The following is a 13,092-nucleotide window of genomic DNA, read 5'->3' as shown; positions in this document are numbered from 1 at the left end:
AGAGACACGCAGACACACAGACACCCATGGACACACACGCACAGAGACAGGCACATGCAGACACACACATGGACACAAACACACAGACACAGATGCACACACGCACAGAGACAGGCACATGCAGACACACACATGGACACAAACACACAGACACAGATGCACGCACACGCACAGAGACAGGCACTCGCAGACACAGAGGAGCATGCACAGACACACAGAGACAGAAACAGACACATGAGCGCACACACACAGACACAGAGACACACGAAGAGACCCAGACACACAGACAAAAGCGCACACACGGAGACAGACCCGGGCACAGGCACGTGCACACCCCTTGCGCTCCAGGCTCGGGGCACCTGGAGCAGGAGGACCCCGGGCAGGCCTCCCCAACAGGCACACGTGTGGCACATTTCACCTACTGTATGGGCCAAAGAGGCATTTGGAAACCAGCTTGGGAACCTCATAACCATTCATAACATTGTTCTGAGAGAACACACAAAACACTGCCCCATAAACAAACATTTGCAAGAGAATTCCTCCAAAAGCTGGGAATTGCCTGTACTAGAAAACTAACAGAGCAAGAAGAGAAAAACCGCATAAACTTGGTTTGCCTCCGCAAAATTAATACCAATTACAAAAACATTTATGTGAACTGCTTACCATTTACACCTAATTACCATGCAGCACAATTATGCATATCATTAAGGCTATGCCAGATTAATTATGCTGTACGTTTCATTTGATTACACCATCATGCCCTGAGTTCATACATGCCTGCTGCCAGAGGGCCGTCCTGGGCTCGGGCACTTGCGCAGGTATGTACAAACCAGAGAAACACGGCTTTCCCCATGTCCTCGTTTCCAGATCGAGAGCAGTGCCCACCCCCAGCAGAGACATCCCGACTCTTGCCAGGCCTTGCCTGCGTCACCACCACAAGAGCCCCTGCTGAGAAGCCCTCTTCCCACCAGAGCCTCCAGAGGCAGAGATGCTCTGGCAGTCTCTCCACGGGTGTGGCTGCATGTCACAGGGCCACGAATACAGCCCCATGGCCACCATGTGTGCCCCTCACAGAGGAAGTGGCCCCTCCACCCCCGCTGTCTCCTGAGGCCTGGCTCTGCGAGCAGGGCAGCCTAGCCCACGTCCAGGTCGTCACCCTTGAGGTCACCTCCCAGACCCACCAGGGCTCTGCGCCCCTTTCCCCTGGCACACTAAGCCAGCCACAGGGCAAGGTCCCAACCGTGGTCCCACAGGGCCCTGGCCCCCCGCGCCCTCTGCTTTCCACGCAGCCCCAGGCAGCTCGGCATAGACTCCTTCACCTTTATTAAACAGAGAAAAGGAACTGACCCCCAACAACTCCCATTTAGCTCAGCGGATGCTCTTCAAATACACTGGGGGGACCGAAGTTTGTGGAAAAGAATTGGGAACAAGGAAGTCAACAGAACATGGTAAATGGACCTTCCCAGGAACTGGGAACTGCAAAGTGACTGAGGGGACAGGCGGGAACAGGCCCCTTGAGAGGCAAAGTACCAGAGGAAGCGCAGACGTGACAGAGGGAAGGAAGGGGAGAGTGTGTGTGCCCTCTCCGTGCCACGGACTGAACAGCCACGGCTGGATTTTAATCCTCACACACCTGCGAGGCTGGTTGTATGCAGATTCTTTGAAAGGATGAATGAAATAAAACATCCAGGTTTAGTGCAAGAAGCAGTGTTCGAAACAAACAAAACCACGAGCCTGTGAGGTTATATCCATTCTGCAGATGGCAAAATGGAGGCTTAGAGAGGTTAAGCCATCTCCCAAGGGTACACAGCAAGGAGGTTGCAGAGTCAGGGTGAGATCACTGTCTGTCCAGCGCCACGTCTGGTGGCCCAGCATGATGCCACACTGTCCCTTGCCTCTACCTGGGTTCAATGATGCTGACATGGCTCGAGTCATTTTTCTAGAAATTCTTTGGAAATGGCCTTCAGACTATACTTCACATAACGCACACAGCAAGACTCATTTCTAGTTCAGAGAAACAGTTGTTTGTTTCCTTTCTGTTGCTTACCAAAAATGCTGTCCCCAGCTTGTCCCCAACTATCTCTGCAGACCTGCCTCTGAAGGGAGAGTGGCTGGAAGGCAGCTTCACGTCAACTTCCAATCCTCATGGATTCTCAGAAGGCCACGAGACTCACCCCAGGCCATGCAGCCAGGAGCAGAGGGACAGGATTGAGGTCTTGCAGCTCACCTTTTAGGGAAATCACTGAGATGCAGAAGCCCTGGCTCGGGTCTCCAAACATCAGCATCCCCAATACACGTGGTGTGAACTCCTGGTTAAGTTACTCCCTTCCTCAAAAATCTGCCAGTTACGGACCCAAATGCAACTGCCTTTCTAATGCATCACACTGCGCGCCCCACCTCCAGGCCTTAGGACTCAGCTGCTTCTACAAGCCCAGCCCTGCTCTCCCTGGGGAAATCCTACCCACCCTCAAGCCCCAACTCCAATCCTGCCTCTGGCGGGAAGCACAAGCAGTTCTCTGCCAGGCTCCCCCACCTTGAGTGGCATCTCCACCCACACAGTTGGCTGAGCCAGAAACCGGAGGGTCTCCCCCAACTCCCCTCAGCGCCTCCATCACCCAGCTGTTCCACCGACTCTACTTCCTAAATGGGGTGCAGAGCACGCCTCCTCCAGGCCCACACTGCTGCTGCCTGGATGTCTGTACCAGCCTCCCGCCCGGGCTCCCTGCCCCCAACCTCCCCTGCCCAAGTTCTCCTCCTCCATGCCCCAGAATGATCTTTCTCAGATATAAACCCCAAGCCTGACACCCATCAATGGACAACACCCCAGCCTTCCATGGCCAGCCTGGCTCAGCCCTCCGGCCTCATCCTCGTCATTCCCTATACCGCAGCCACATGGGACCAGAAAGTGCCCTTGTCCACCTAGCTAACGACCCCCTGCCCATCTGGATCGTCCCCCCCCCTGACTTAGCTTCCTTTCCTGAGCCCCAGTCATGCCCCAGGTGCACCTGGCCAGGGCTCCTTCTGCCCCGCCACATTCCTGTCTAAGCTGCAGGCTACTTGAGGACTAGCAGCCTCTTTATCTGTGTAGCCAGTGCTTGGTCTGGCTACCACACAGTAGGTCTTTCCTAAATGAACAGATGAACATCATGTGTGGATCTGAAGCAAGGGACTTCTGGCAACAAAACTCGAGTGCTGCCAGACCTGCGAGCTTGGGGGCCAGCATCTTGCCTGCCGTGCCCTGGCTCTCAGCTCCAAGCTGCTAGCAGGGTGTCGACAGAAGAAAACTCAAGAGGCGACTGCCCAGCCCCACTGGGCTTCCCAGCTGAGCTTTCAGTACCAGGCAGGGCCCTCAGGCCACCACCAGTTGGGCCGGGAACCACCGGCCTGTGAGTGGATGGCAACAAGCACCACATTGTTGCTGGTAATAAAACCATTAGGATCCATCGCTGTGTGCCAGCTGCCAGGCCGGGCTGTGGTCTAGACCCTCCCATGCCTCCAGGCCGTGTGTGGCAGAGCCAGGCTGCCAGCAGGCCCAGAACCCAGCAGAAAGGCCACACTGCCTGTCTGGCCCCAAGGAGACCAGAGGGCAGGGAGGTAGAGAGGGCCCAGGGGACTCTAAAGAGATTAATGAGGGTGCAGCCAAAGCCTGGCTTTACCAAGGAAGAAACGGAGGCCCAGAAAGGCCAAACTCCCTGTTGGCACTGGGCCAGACAGTGAAGTCTAAGGAGGACAGAGACATCTTTCGCTGTCCCTGCCACTCCCCTGGCCCCTGCCCCAGACCAGAGTCCACTGTGGGCCTGGGGGTCATTCTCAACCAGGCAACATTTGTAGGGTCTGACGGTGTAAGAGGGTTCATCGGGGTTGTCCTCACCCTGGAATGACCCCCATGTAAACAAAAGGAGCACACACCTCCTGAGCACTGACGACATGCCAGGCTCAGGGCCGGCTGTTTTCATGAAGCAGTTCATCTCTTTCAGGCCACACCTGTGAGATGTGGATGCTACTCTCACCCCTGATCTGCAGATGGAAGATCTGCAGCTCGAAGCTGTTTAGGGCCAGCAGCAACTAAGCACTAGGAGGGCCGAGACGCTAATCCAGGTCCGCCCGATACCCAAGTCCCTTCATTGCCCCACACAGCTGTCCCCCACCAGCCTGGGACGAGGGAGCCGGTCCCCAGCCAGTCCACTGTGTGCTGGCCTCCATGTTGCAGGTCCCTTCATATCTCTTCCTGCCTTATTCCAGGGAACAGGGCCAAAGAAGTGCATTTGTGCTTTCTCATATTGTGTTTAACAGGGGTAGCTTCAAGGGGCAAAGGACTCTCCAAGAGGCACCCATGGGCTGGGGTGGGGAGGGAAACGTGGAACGGGGAGGGGGGCGCTGTTGCCAAGCAACCAGCCCTGAGCTTCCTAGGGTAGCAAAATGACTGCAGGCAGAGGAATTTGTATCTGCCCCTTCCTCACCTCCCCACCCCCTCACCACGGTCACCACCACCTGCACAGGGGCCCTAGATCAGAGTTGGACACAACGTGAGCCCACATGCCAGACAAGGTCCCCAGGCATCCCTTCCACCCCTGCTGGGGCCTTTGTCTTCCTTGAGTGTGGCTTCCCAAGGTGCTCTTGCCATGCCCAGGTTGGGCCCCAGTTATACCTCCAGTTTCTGGGGAACCACTTGGGCCACTACAGTCCACCTGACTGATGCTTTTTGGGAAGATGCTCAGTGATTTGTTTTCCATCCTGGGTCAGAACTGAGTTTCAAGTCACCTGCCTATAAAGCTAGCTTATTTGCTGCTCTCACCCAAATCACTACCAGCCCAGGGCTTTGCTCATAGACCTGTGTCTGCAATACTTCTCTCTGCAACCGTTCCAGAAAAGACAAGTACCCGAGTAACCTTACCCTTTGCTGTCAGTCTCTAAGCCAGTTTCTTATCCATTACAATAAATAGTCCATCCCTCAGCTTTAAGGTGTCTTAATTTTTTTCATATTCTTATCCACAAGCTTTAAAAAGGTGTGGTTTTATTTTTGTTGTTGTCATTAAGAAAGTAACACACATCCACTTACATTTTTTCAAAGAGTACAAAAGAGTATAAAATAAAAAGACAAAAATCTTTGTTGACAGGTTGGTGCATATCCTTCCAGAATGACTTTTTCCATGCATGTGCAAGCCCACAAATGTGTATATTTGTATATATTTTAAAGAATTTTACAAAAATGAGATTACATTATGCACATTTTGGGGGGTAACACAATATTACCTATTGGACATCTAACACATCAGCACAGACGTGCACTCTACATCATTTCAAAGGCTTTTAGGAAATCTAGATTCTCCTTTACCTATAAATTTATTTATCCTTTCAGAATCTATAAAATTAATCACACAGGACTTCCAGAAGCCTCCTCCCAAACAGGTTCTGTTTGCTGGGGTATAAGGATCCCACTGGCCTGGCATGGGCCGGGGCACGCTCGCTGTGCCTCCCAGGGTCCTCTGGAGGACCAAGGGGGAGGCACACTCCAAGGGCCCCCTGCCTCCCAGGCATGCCCCATGACACAGCCCACATTCAACCAACAGCTTAGAAAGCCACAAATCTAACCCCACGTAATCTCCTCTCTAAGCATCTTTTTACCTTTTCAAGTAGGGATCGCTGGAACCCGTGACCTAGCTGATCTATTAGGTCTAGAACATCTTCTGCAACCCCCATGCCATTCGTATAGCAAGATGAGCACCAGACTGGGAGCCAGAGCCCAAGGTGCAGCTCTCCCGTTACTGCCTATAAGGGATGGCCCTTCGCCCCTCTGTGCACCCAGATGGGGCAGCTAATCACTGGCTCAGAATTTTAAAAATGACCTTGACATTTGAAACAGAAGCAGAGTGGGAAGATCAACAGGGATGATGGTGAGCATGGCCGTGACCGCAGGAAAGAGAATATAGGAACCTGGTCATATATCTAATAAGGCTGGGAAGCCAGGGGCCGGAGGACCACAGCAGGACAGGAGTGGGCAATGCAGAGCTATGCTGGAAAAAAAAAAAAAAAATCCAGTCCACGCTGGGATTTGGCTAGGAAAGCCCCAGGCATCCGTACCTCCCCCCCCCCCCCACGTACTGTCACTGTCATCCAGACAGGCGGGTGGCCTATGATGTGATTAGCAAGAAAGATTTGGCCTGGTGGGCCCTGTCCATTGGCTGTCCTTGCTGGGGGCTGCCAGGCACCTGACCCATACTTGGGGGCACCAGGCCGCCTGCCAGGGCACCTCCCCTCTGAGTTGGCAGCTTGTTTCTGGGTTCTGCCGAGTGTAGGGGAGGGAGGGTGGAGTCGGGGCCACAGAGGCAGGAACCTGCAGTTCTGCCCCCATTTCCCTTGCGCTGGCAGTCCCTTGCGGGAATGTTCTAAATGCTGGGGTGCCTCCACCAGGGGGTAGGCAAGGGGGGACATGGAGACCTCTGGGAGTCCAGAAGACGGACCCCTCCCACCCCCCATCCACACCATGATTGCCGCCACTGGCATGGAGACCAGACCTTACCCTGGCATCCCCCTTAATCGCCACAACCCCCTGGGGTTGGTGTAATTTAAATCCTGCTCTGTTCGTCTCCAGGTCTGAGCTCCAGGTCTGAGCTCGTAAGCTCTAGTCTACAGCATATGAAGAATCAAGATCCTATACCAAATGAGCCTGTTTGGCCGCCTCCCTCCCCTCTTATGTCCTTCTGCCTCAGCCCCCAACAGCCACCACAGTCAGGGCAGTCCGGAGTGATTCTCCCTGGGCCTTACGGGAGCAAGTGGAGCATGGAGACCCTCTCCCCAAGCCCTCGCGGGGCCTCTGCCTGGCCACCAGCACAACCCAGGCCCCAGTCGCCTCCTGGGCTCCACAGCTGTCCCAGACGAGGCCCTTCCGAGCAGCTGGTTTCCTCCCCTCAGCCTGGAAGCCCCATTTCTGCACTCTGAGGCCCCCTCAAGTGCCATCTCCTCCAGGAAGCCTTCCTGATCCCTCAGCTGGCTGTGACCTCTCTCTCCTTTGAGCACTTTGTTTCTCCCTCCCTTCAACCCTGGTCTCACTCTGCCCTCAAAGCCAGCACGGGGCCTTGCTCACGGGAAATGCTCAGCAACTCTCTGGAAAATGGAAGCAAACATGGCGGGGAAATGCCACACTCCAGAGAATGAGCAAAAGGAGCTGAAACTACAGCGGGAGGATTTGAGGAAGATGCACAAACAACCTGTTGACAACGCGCCGCGTTAAACTCCAGAACAGATTGCTAAGTGGCGCTGAGGAGCCTCCCACCTCCAGAGATTTTGAATCAGAAGCAGCACTTCCCTCATCTGACCAAGATTCTGCAGGAGAGACAGGCGGGTGGACAAGGCTTCCCCGAGCACTTGCTGCAGCGCCAGTCCACGTGAGCCGCCCAGACGGCAGAGACGCTCGCAGAGCGCTTCCGCTCTAAGAAAGTAACGCACATCAGCTCATTCCACCCTCACAGCAGCCTGCAAGGCAGACTCTACTCTTACTCCAGTGTCACAGGCGAGGAAACTGAGGCCCAAAGAAATTAAGTTAGTTGCCCAAGATCCTGCAGCTGGGTAGTGTCACAACGCAGCTCCTTCTGAGTCCTCACACTGCCTTGAAACCGGCTCATGTTGACGCGAGTCCTACCTATTCACACAAGGTGGCTGCACGTACACCACATGCACACGCAAATACGCTCAGACACACGTGCACCGAAGCCCATCTTGCCCACACCGCCGAGTGGAGGCCGGCTCGGACACAGATACAAATCTCAGGTTGACACTTCATGGATCTCAGATTTGGTCACGTTTTTAGGGGAAAATATTCAAAGACAGAAATGACTAAAAATGAGTCCTCAAAATTTAGGTGGAAAGGAATCTCTGGCCCCTTTAGTTTACTATTAACGCCCTGCTCAGAGCAACAGAAACCCAGCCTCAGAGAGGCAGGCGAGGTCCTGCTGGGCTCTGGTATCCACTAATACAAAAATGCAGGTAGCAGCAGTTCCCCCAGGCCTGCGCCCTGCCCTAACTGCTAGAGGCCAGAGACACACTCAGCTCTCAGTGGGGCATGAGGTGGGGGAATGTGGGCACCCCTTTGGGGACAACAGGTAAGCAAACTGGAAGCAGCACAAAGTGCCAAGGGAGAACGGCATGTGACACGCACACAACTGGCCCTTCAGGTCTCAGGCTCTGGGCAGCACAGCCAACTTAGGGAAGAACTGGGCCTGCCCCTCCCACATAGCCCCCTACCCAGTTCCAAGTACGCTCAGAGCTTAAAGTCCTCTTTCAGCCTGAAATTCTAAGGCTTGGATTCTAATGGTGACATTTCAGGCCCAAGGATGGCAAGGGGGTGACGTGTTTTTAACTCATCCATTAGAGAACTGGCAAGGCTACTCTCAGAGTCCCCTTCCTACCTGGTTCCCAAAAAAAGAAGCCTCAGGGGGGTCTGGCCTCTTGCTGGCAGAGACCCTGGGTCTCAGGGAGGTTTGAGCCTAAGGACTGGCCCCCAAGTAGGCAGCAGGCACTGGGAGAGCAGCAGCAAGCAGCACGGAGTCCAGCCACCGAAGCTGCCTCTAGGGAGAGGGCAGGGCGGTGCGTGAGCTTCCCTCATTCAGCAGACACCCGTGGAGGCCTCTCGGGGTATCCAGCAGGGACTCAAGGGAGCCAAGGCAAAGTCCCTGTTTTCTGGGTAGACTGGCACACGGCAGACGGCAGGAGCCAAGGAAAGAGCCGTAGCGTGGGGCCGTCTGAGTTCCCTGGAGTGCAGGCCTGGCTCCACTTCCGCTGGTGACCCTAGACAAGGATTTTAGGGCTTGTCCTGTCTTCGTTGCTGGCTTTTTGAGAGGATAATTGGCAGAGATGGGCGCGAAAGTGACAGTAAAATATCCATAAGGGACTGAGGGGCTTACTGTGAACTGGACACAGAAACCTCAGAAATTATCCGCACACACAGATTTATACATAAACCTACATGCACGTGGGAAGGCTTAATGGAGGCTGTACTTTCACGCCCTCTTCAGAGTCAGACCCGACCAGCCTGTCTCCTGCAAGGCCCCCCCCCACCTCTCATACCACCTCTTCAGTCCAAGGACCACCCCCCTGGGAGGCCCTGCTCTCGCTCATACCTCCTCTCCTTAGAAGCCTGCCCTGATTACCCTTGTGTGGTGAAAAACGGACCACCCTGCCCCCATCCCCGGGTCTGAAATTCCACCACCGGAATCAGAGCCATAGAATGTTAAAGTTGGAATGGACCTTCCGGCTCTAGTCCAACCCCCACCCCACAGAGGAATCCTGTCCGCAGACACCCTGACAGATGGCCACTGGCGTCCTCTCCTAGGCATCTCCAGCCTTGGGAGGGCAGCCCTTTCACTGTGGATCAGTCATTCCTTGAGTCTAGAAGGAATTCACCTTTCCTGGGGTCAGTCTCCTGCTGAAGGCACTGGTGCCCAGGTTGGGTAACAAGAACAGCCGTGGTCAGCCTGGACTAGGAGCTGCTTATTTGATGGGAAGCTGCAGACAAGCACCAAGGAGCCCAGCTAGAGGCTGGAGAGGGTGCCAGGGCTCAGGGCAGGAGGGGGGCCCAGGAGGCGAGGCAGGCAGGTGCCAGAGCCGCTGCACAAGTTGGCCTGGGTCTCTGCATGGATGGGGCACACGTACACACATGCACACACACTTTGACAGAGTCGCCTGTCACAAAGCCCAACCAGGGCCTTGGTGGAACCTGGAGGCAGATGGGGGCACCATCTTGCCCCAGAAACCCAGCAGGAACTCCTTACAACTCAACTCTCCAAAGATAGGCAGCTCAGAAAAGTACCAGGAGATGGCCCCGGCCAGCAAAGGGGACAGCCCAAAGAGGGTCCACTCCACTGACAGCTAGGTTCCCCAAATCCCACAGGCCCGTCCTAACACCCCAGCAACACGCAAGGAGAACAGCTCCCCTGGCTGCAGCTGTCACATCTGCCTGGGAGGGAGGAGGCATACTGGAGCAGCACCTGATCCCAGGATCCCTTCGCAGCTTGCCCGCCCAAGAGGCGGTTCAGCCGCTGGCAGCCCGGGGTGAAACATGAAGACTGCACAGTCCCCCAGGGATGCTGATGGCAGTCTCTGGGCACAGCAGTGAGGGCCAACCTGGGTCACAGGGCAGAGGGCGCTTCTCCCGAAGGCTGGTTTAAGAGGGGGGAGTTGTGCGGCTCAGGGGCCCCAGCCCTTCCTCTGCCCCCGCCTGCCGAAGGCCACAGCTGCCCAGCTGGGTGCAAGACGCCATCTTGGGTCAAGGTGCAGCCACAGGGGGCTCCCTTCAGGAGGCAGGGGAGAGAGCCCCCGAGAACCAGCGGGCCCCCACTCTCTACCCAGGTCGCCAACACCTCAACGGGCCTTGCAGCAGAGAGAGAGGTTGGAAGGACGGAGGGAATAGAGAGGGGGAAAAACAGCAGGGGGGGAGGGAAGGGAGAGGGTGCCCCCAAGAAGGGAGGCTCCAGGAAAGCGAAACGTAGTTTGGCAGGCCGAGGGCCGCGGGCCGCGGGCCCCAGCGAAGAGGGGCTGGGGGAGGCCGGGGGCGGGCCCCTGGACCCGCGCCAGCTCGGTCCGCGCCGAAGGGGAGGGAGGGCAGGGCGGCCTGGGGGAGGGGAGCTGGGGTGAGGGCGGGACACGGACCGCGGCCGCCTGCGGCTCCGAAGCTCGGGGTCTCCCAGGGTGTTGGGACGTGGGGACGAAGACCCCGATCCTCAGCCTCGGCGAGGCCTCGTCCTTCACTGTGCAGATGCGAAGCTTTCAAGGACACGTCTGCACCGGGCCGGCGGGGGTGCGTGTGCGTGAGTGTGTCCGCGTGCGTGGGAGTGTGCGTGGGGGGGGGCTGCTGCAGGGGGCGACCCCGGGCGTCCCCACCCGCGCCGCTCCCAACTCCGGTCCCGCTTCTCCCACCCCCGCGTTTTCCGGCCCCCGCGGCCCGGGGACGGTATCCTAGCCCGCCCCCGCCCCGCCCCCACATTGCGGCGCAGCCACCACTGCCGCCCCGGCTCCCACGGCCCGCGGAGGGGACAGGGAGGAGCCAGGCACGACGACCCCCCCCCCCCCGGCCGCCTGGTCCTCTGCGAGGAGGTGTGCCCCCCCAAATGGGCACTCTCCCAGCCCCGCCGCCCCTCCCAGATCCGCTGGCGCCCCGCACCCCCAGCCACAGGTGGCCGGAGGAGGATCGCTGCGCAGCGCTCCCCGGCCCGGCCCCACGATCACCCCTCGGCCCGCCCCCGGGGGCCTCCCGGGTCCCCCGCCCCGCGGGGCCGAGGAGGGCCGGGAGCCGGGGGGAGGGGCGGGGGGCCGGGTCGTGCCAGGCTGCCATTTTCTGCCGCCGCCGCGGAGCCTGCGCGGGGCCCGGCCCCCGCCCCCCTCCCCCGCTCCCCGCGGGCCGCGGCGGGGGCCGTTTATTCTGGGTCGGGGTCCGCGCCCTCCAGCGCCCTGGCCGCGGGCCGCAGGCAGGGCCACGGGGCGGGGGCAGAGCCCGGAAGGCGGGGGCGGCCAGGCCCGGGCCCCTGCGGCAGCGCTGAGCCGGGCACCGCGGCTCAGGCCGGCGGTGGAGGGGGCCCCCCGCGGCATTGTATAGACTTGAACTTGAGCCCGGAGCCGGGCGGGGGCGGGGAGGGGGGTCCGCGCCGAGAGCGGGCGGGACGGGAGGGGGCGCCTGCCGAGCCCGCGGGGACATAAACAAACCCTCAAATCCCCCGTGCCGCCCCGGCCAGCCCGGCCCGCCGTCCCCGCCCGCTGCCCTGGCCCCGCAGGCGCCCGGCGCCGAGTTGCAGGGGTCCAGGAGCGTGCCCCGAGCCGGGTACTGCCCGCCGCGGTGCCCCCCGCCCAGCCTCCTCTCCTCCCCGCCCGCCTCCGGGCCGGCCTCCCGGGCCGCCAGCAGCGGCGCTCATTACCGTGTGGCCGGTCGGGTCGGGCCGGCCCGGCTGCGCGCCCTGGTGCCGCGGCGCCGCGTCCCGGCTCGTCCTCTGCTCTCGCCGCCGCCGCCGCCGCCCGCGCGCCCTCCCTCCCTCCCGGCCCGCCTGCCTGCTTCGCTCGCTCGCTCCCTCCCTCCGCTCGCTGTCGCGCTCCCTCTCTCCGCCTCCTCCGCCGGGTCCCCCCCTCCCACCCCTTCTCTCCGCCTTCCTCCTTCCCTCCCTCCGGCCGCCCGCGGGCCCAGGCCTCCGCCCGCCGCTCGCCCCCCGCGGCCGCGCTGGCCCGGGCCCCGGCGCTGCGGAGCCGGCCCGGGAGGCAGCGCCGACTGGGGGGCCCCGGGGCGCCGCGGCGGGAGCGGCCTGGACGCGCGGCCGGTCCTAGCGCCCTCGGCCCGACTTCCCGGCCCCTGCGGCCCCGCCGGGGGTCTCCGCACGCTGCGAGACGGAGGGCCAGACCCCGCAGCGCCCCGACCGTGCGCCGGGCCCGGGCACCTCGCCTCGGCCGCGCTCCCGGCCACTCCGGCCCCTCGGGTCCGAGCCGAACCCGGGGCCTTGTTGCAGCCCTCCCTCGCGGGGCGCCCCGCTACCTGGCGCTGCCTCCGCGCTGGGTCCCCGCATCCAGCACTGGCCGCAGGGACAGCGGCCCCTCCTCTCCCCTGGCCGGTGTCAAGTGCCTCCCCCCGCAGCCCGCGGAGCCCCCGGCGGCCTTCGCCCTGCAGTTCTCCCGACCTCCACCAGAGTCCACTGCACTCTGCCTGCCTCAGCACTGGGGCTGGGGACAGCAGCGCCGGCACAGCCGCGCCGCAACCCCCAGCCAGGTGCCGCCGCGGAGTGGAGACCAGCCGGCTCAACAGGGCCAAGGTCGGAGCGCCAGGCTCCTCCTGGCCGTCCCGGAGGCTCCAGAACCTCTATGAGAAATGCCGCCTTGAAGGGAGTGAGCTCCCCGTACCTTGAGGTGTCCAAGTAGAGTTGGGTGCCCTCAGTTGGACACTGGAAGATGAAGATTTCATGGGGTGGGAGGTTGAACTAAATGACATTGAAGGTCTCTTCCAGCTGTAAGATTCTGTGCATACCTACACTCCGCCCTCACCTCTTCACTGTGGGGGTGTTCTCATTCCCCACATAGCGCAGGGCTCCAGGGTTCTGACTTTGGGCATGGCTGTCTAATTCC

The 13,092-nt window shown here is 59.7% G+C and overlaps 1 protein-coding gene across 1 annotated transcript in view; it reads right to left on the bottom strand.

Moving 5' to 3' along the window:
• DNMT3A (DNA methyltransferase 3 alpha) overlaps positions 1–12,669 on the bottom strand; it is a 101,177-nt gene extending 88,508 nt beyond the window's left edge. Inside the window, exon 1 of the mRNA XM_069495020.1 lies at positions 12,509–12,669. The gene's annotated coding sequence lies outside the window, so the exon portion shown is untranslated. The remainder of the gene's footprint in view (positions 1–12,508) is intronic.
• Positions 12,670–13,092: the final 423 nt, after the last annotated feature.

This window comes from Eulemur rufifrons, chromosome 19 (genome assembly GCF_041146395.1).
Source record: "Eulemur rufifrons isolate Redbay chromosome 19, OSU_ERuf_1, whole genome shotgun sequence".
In the NCBI taxonomy this organism is placed as follows: domain Eukaryota; kingdom Metazoa; phylum Chordata; class Mammalia; order Primates; family Lemuridae; genus Eulemur; species Eulemur rufifrons.
Note: the sequence above shows the minus strand (reverse complement) of the source record. Positions and strands in the feature narration are given on the sequence as shown.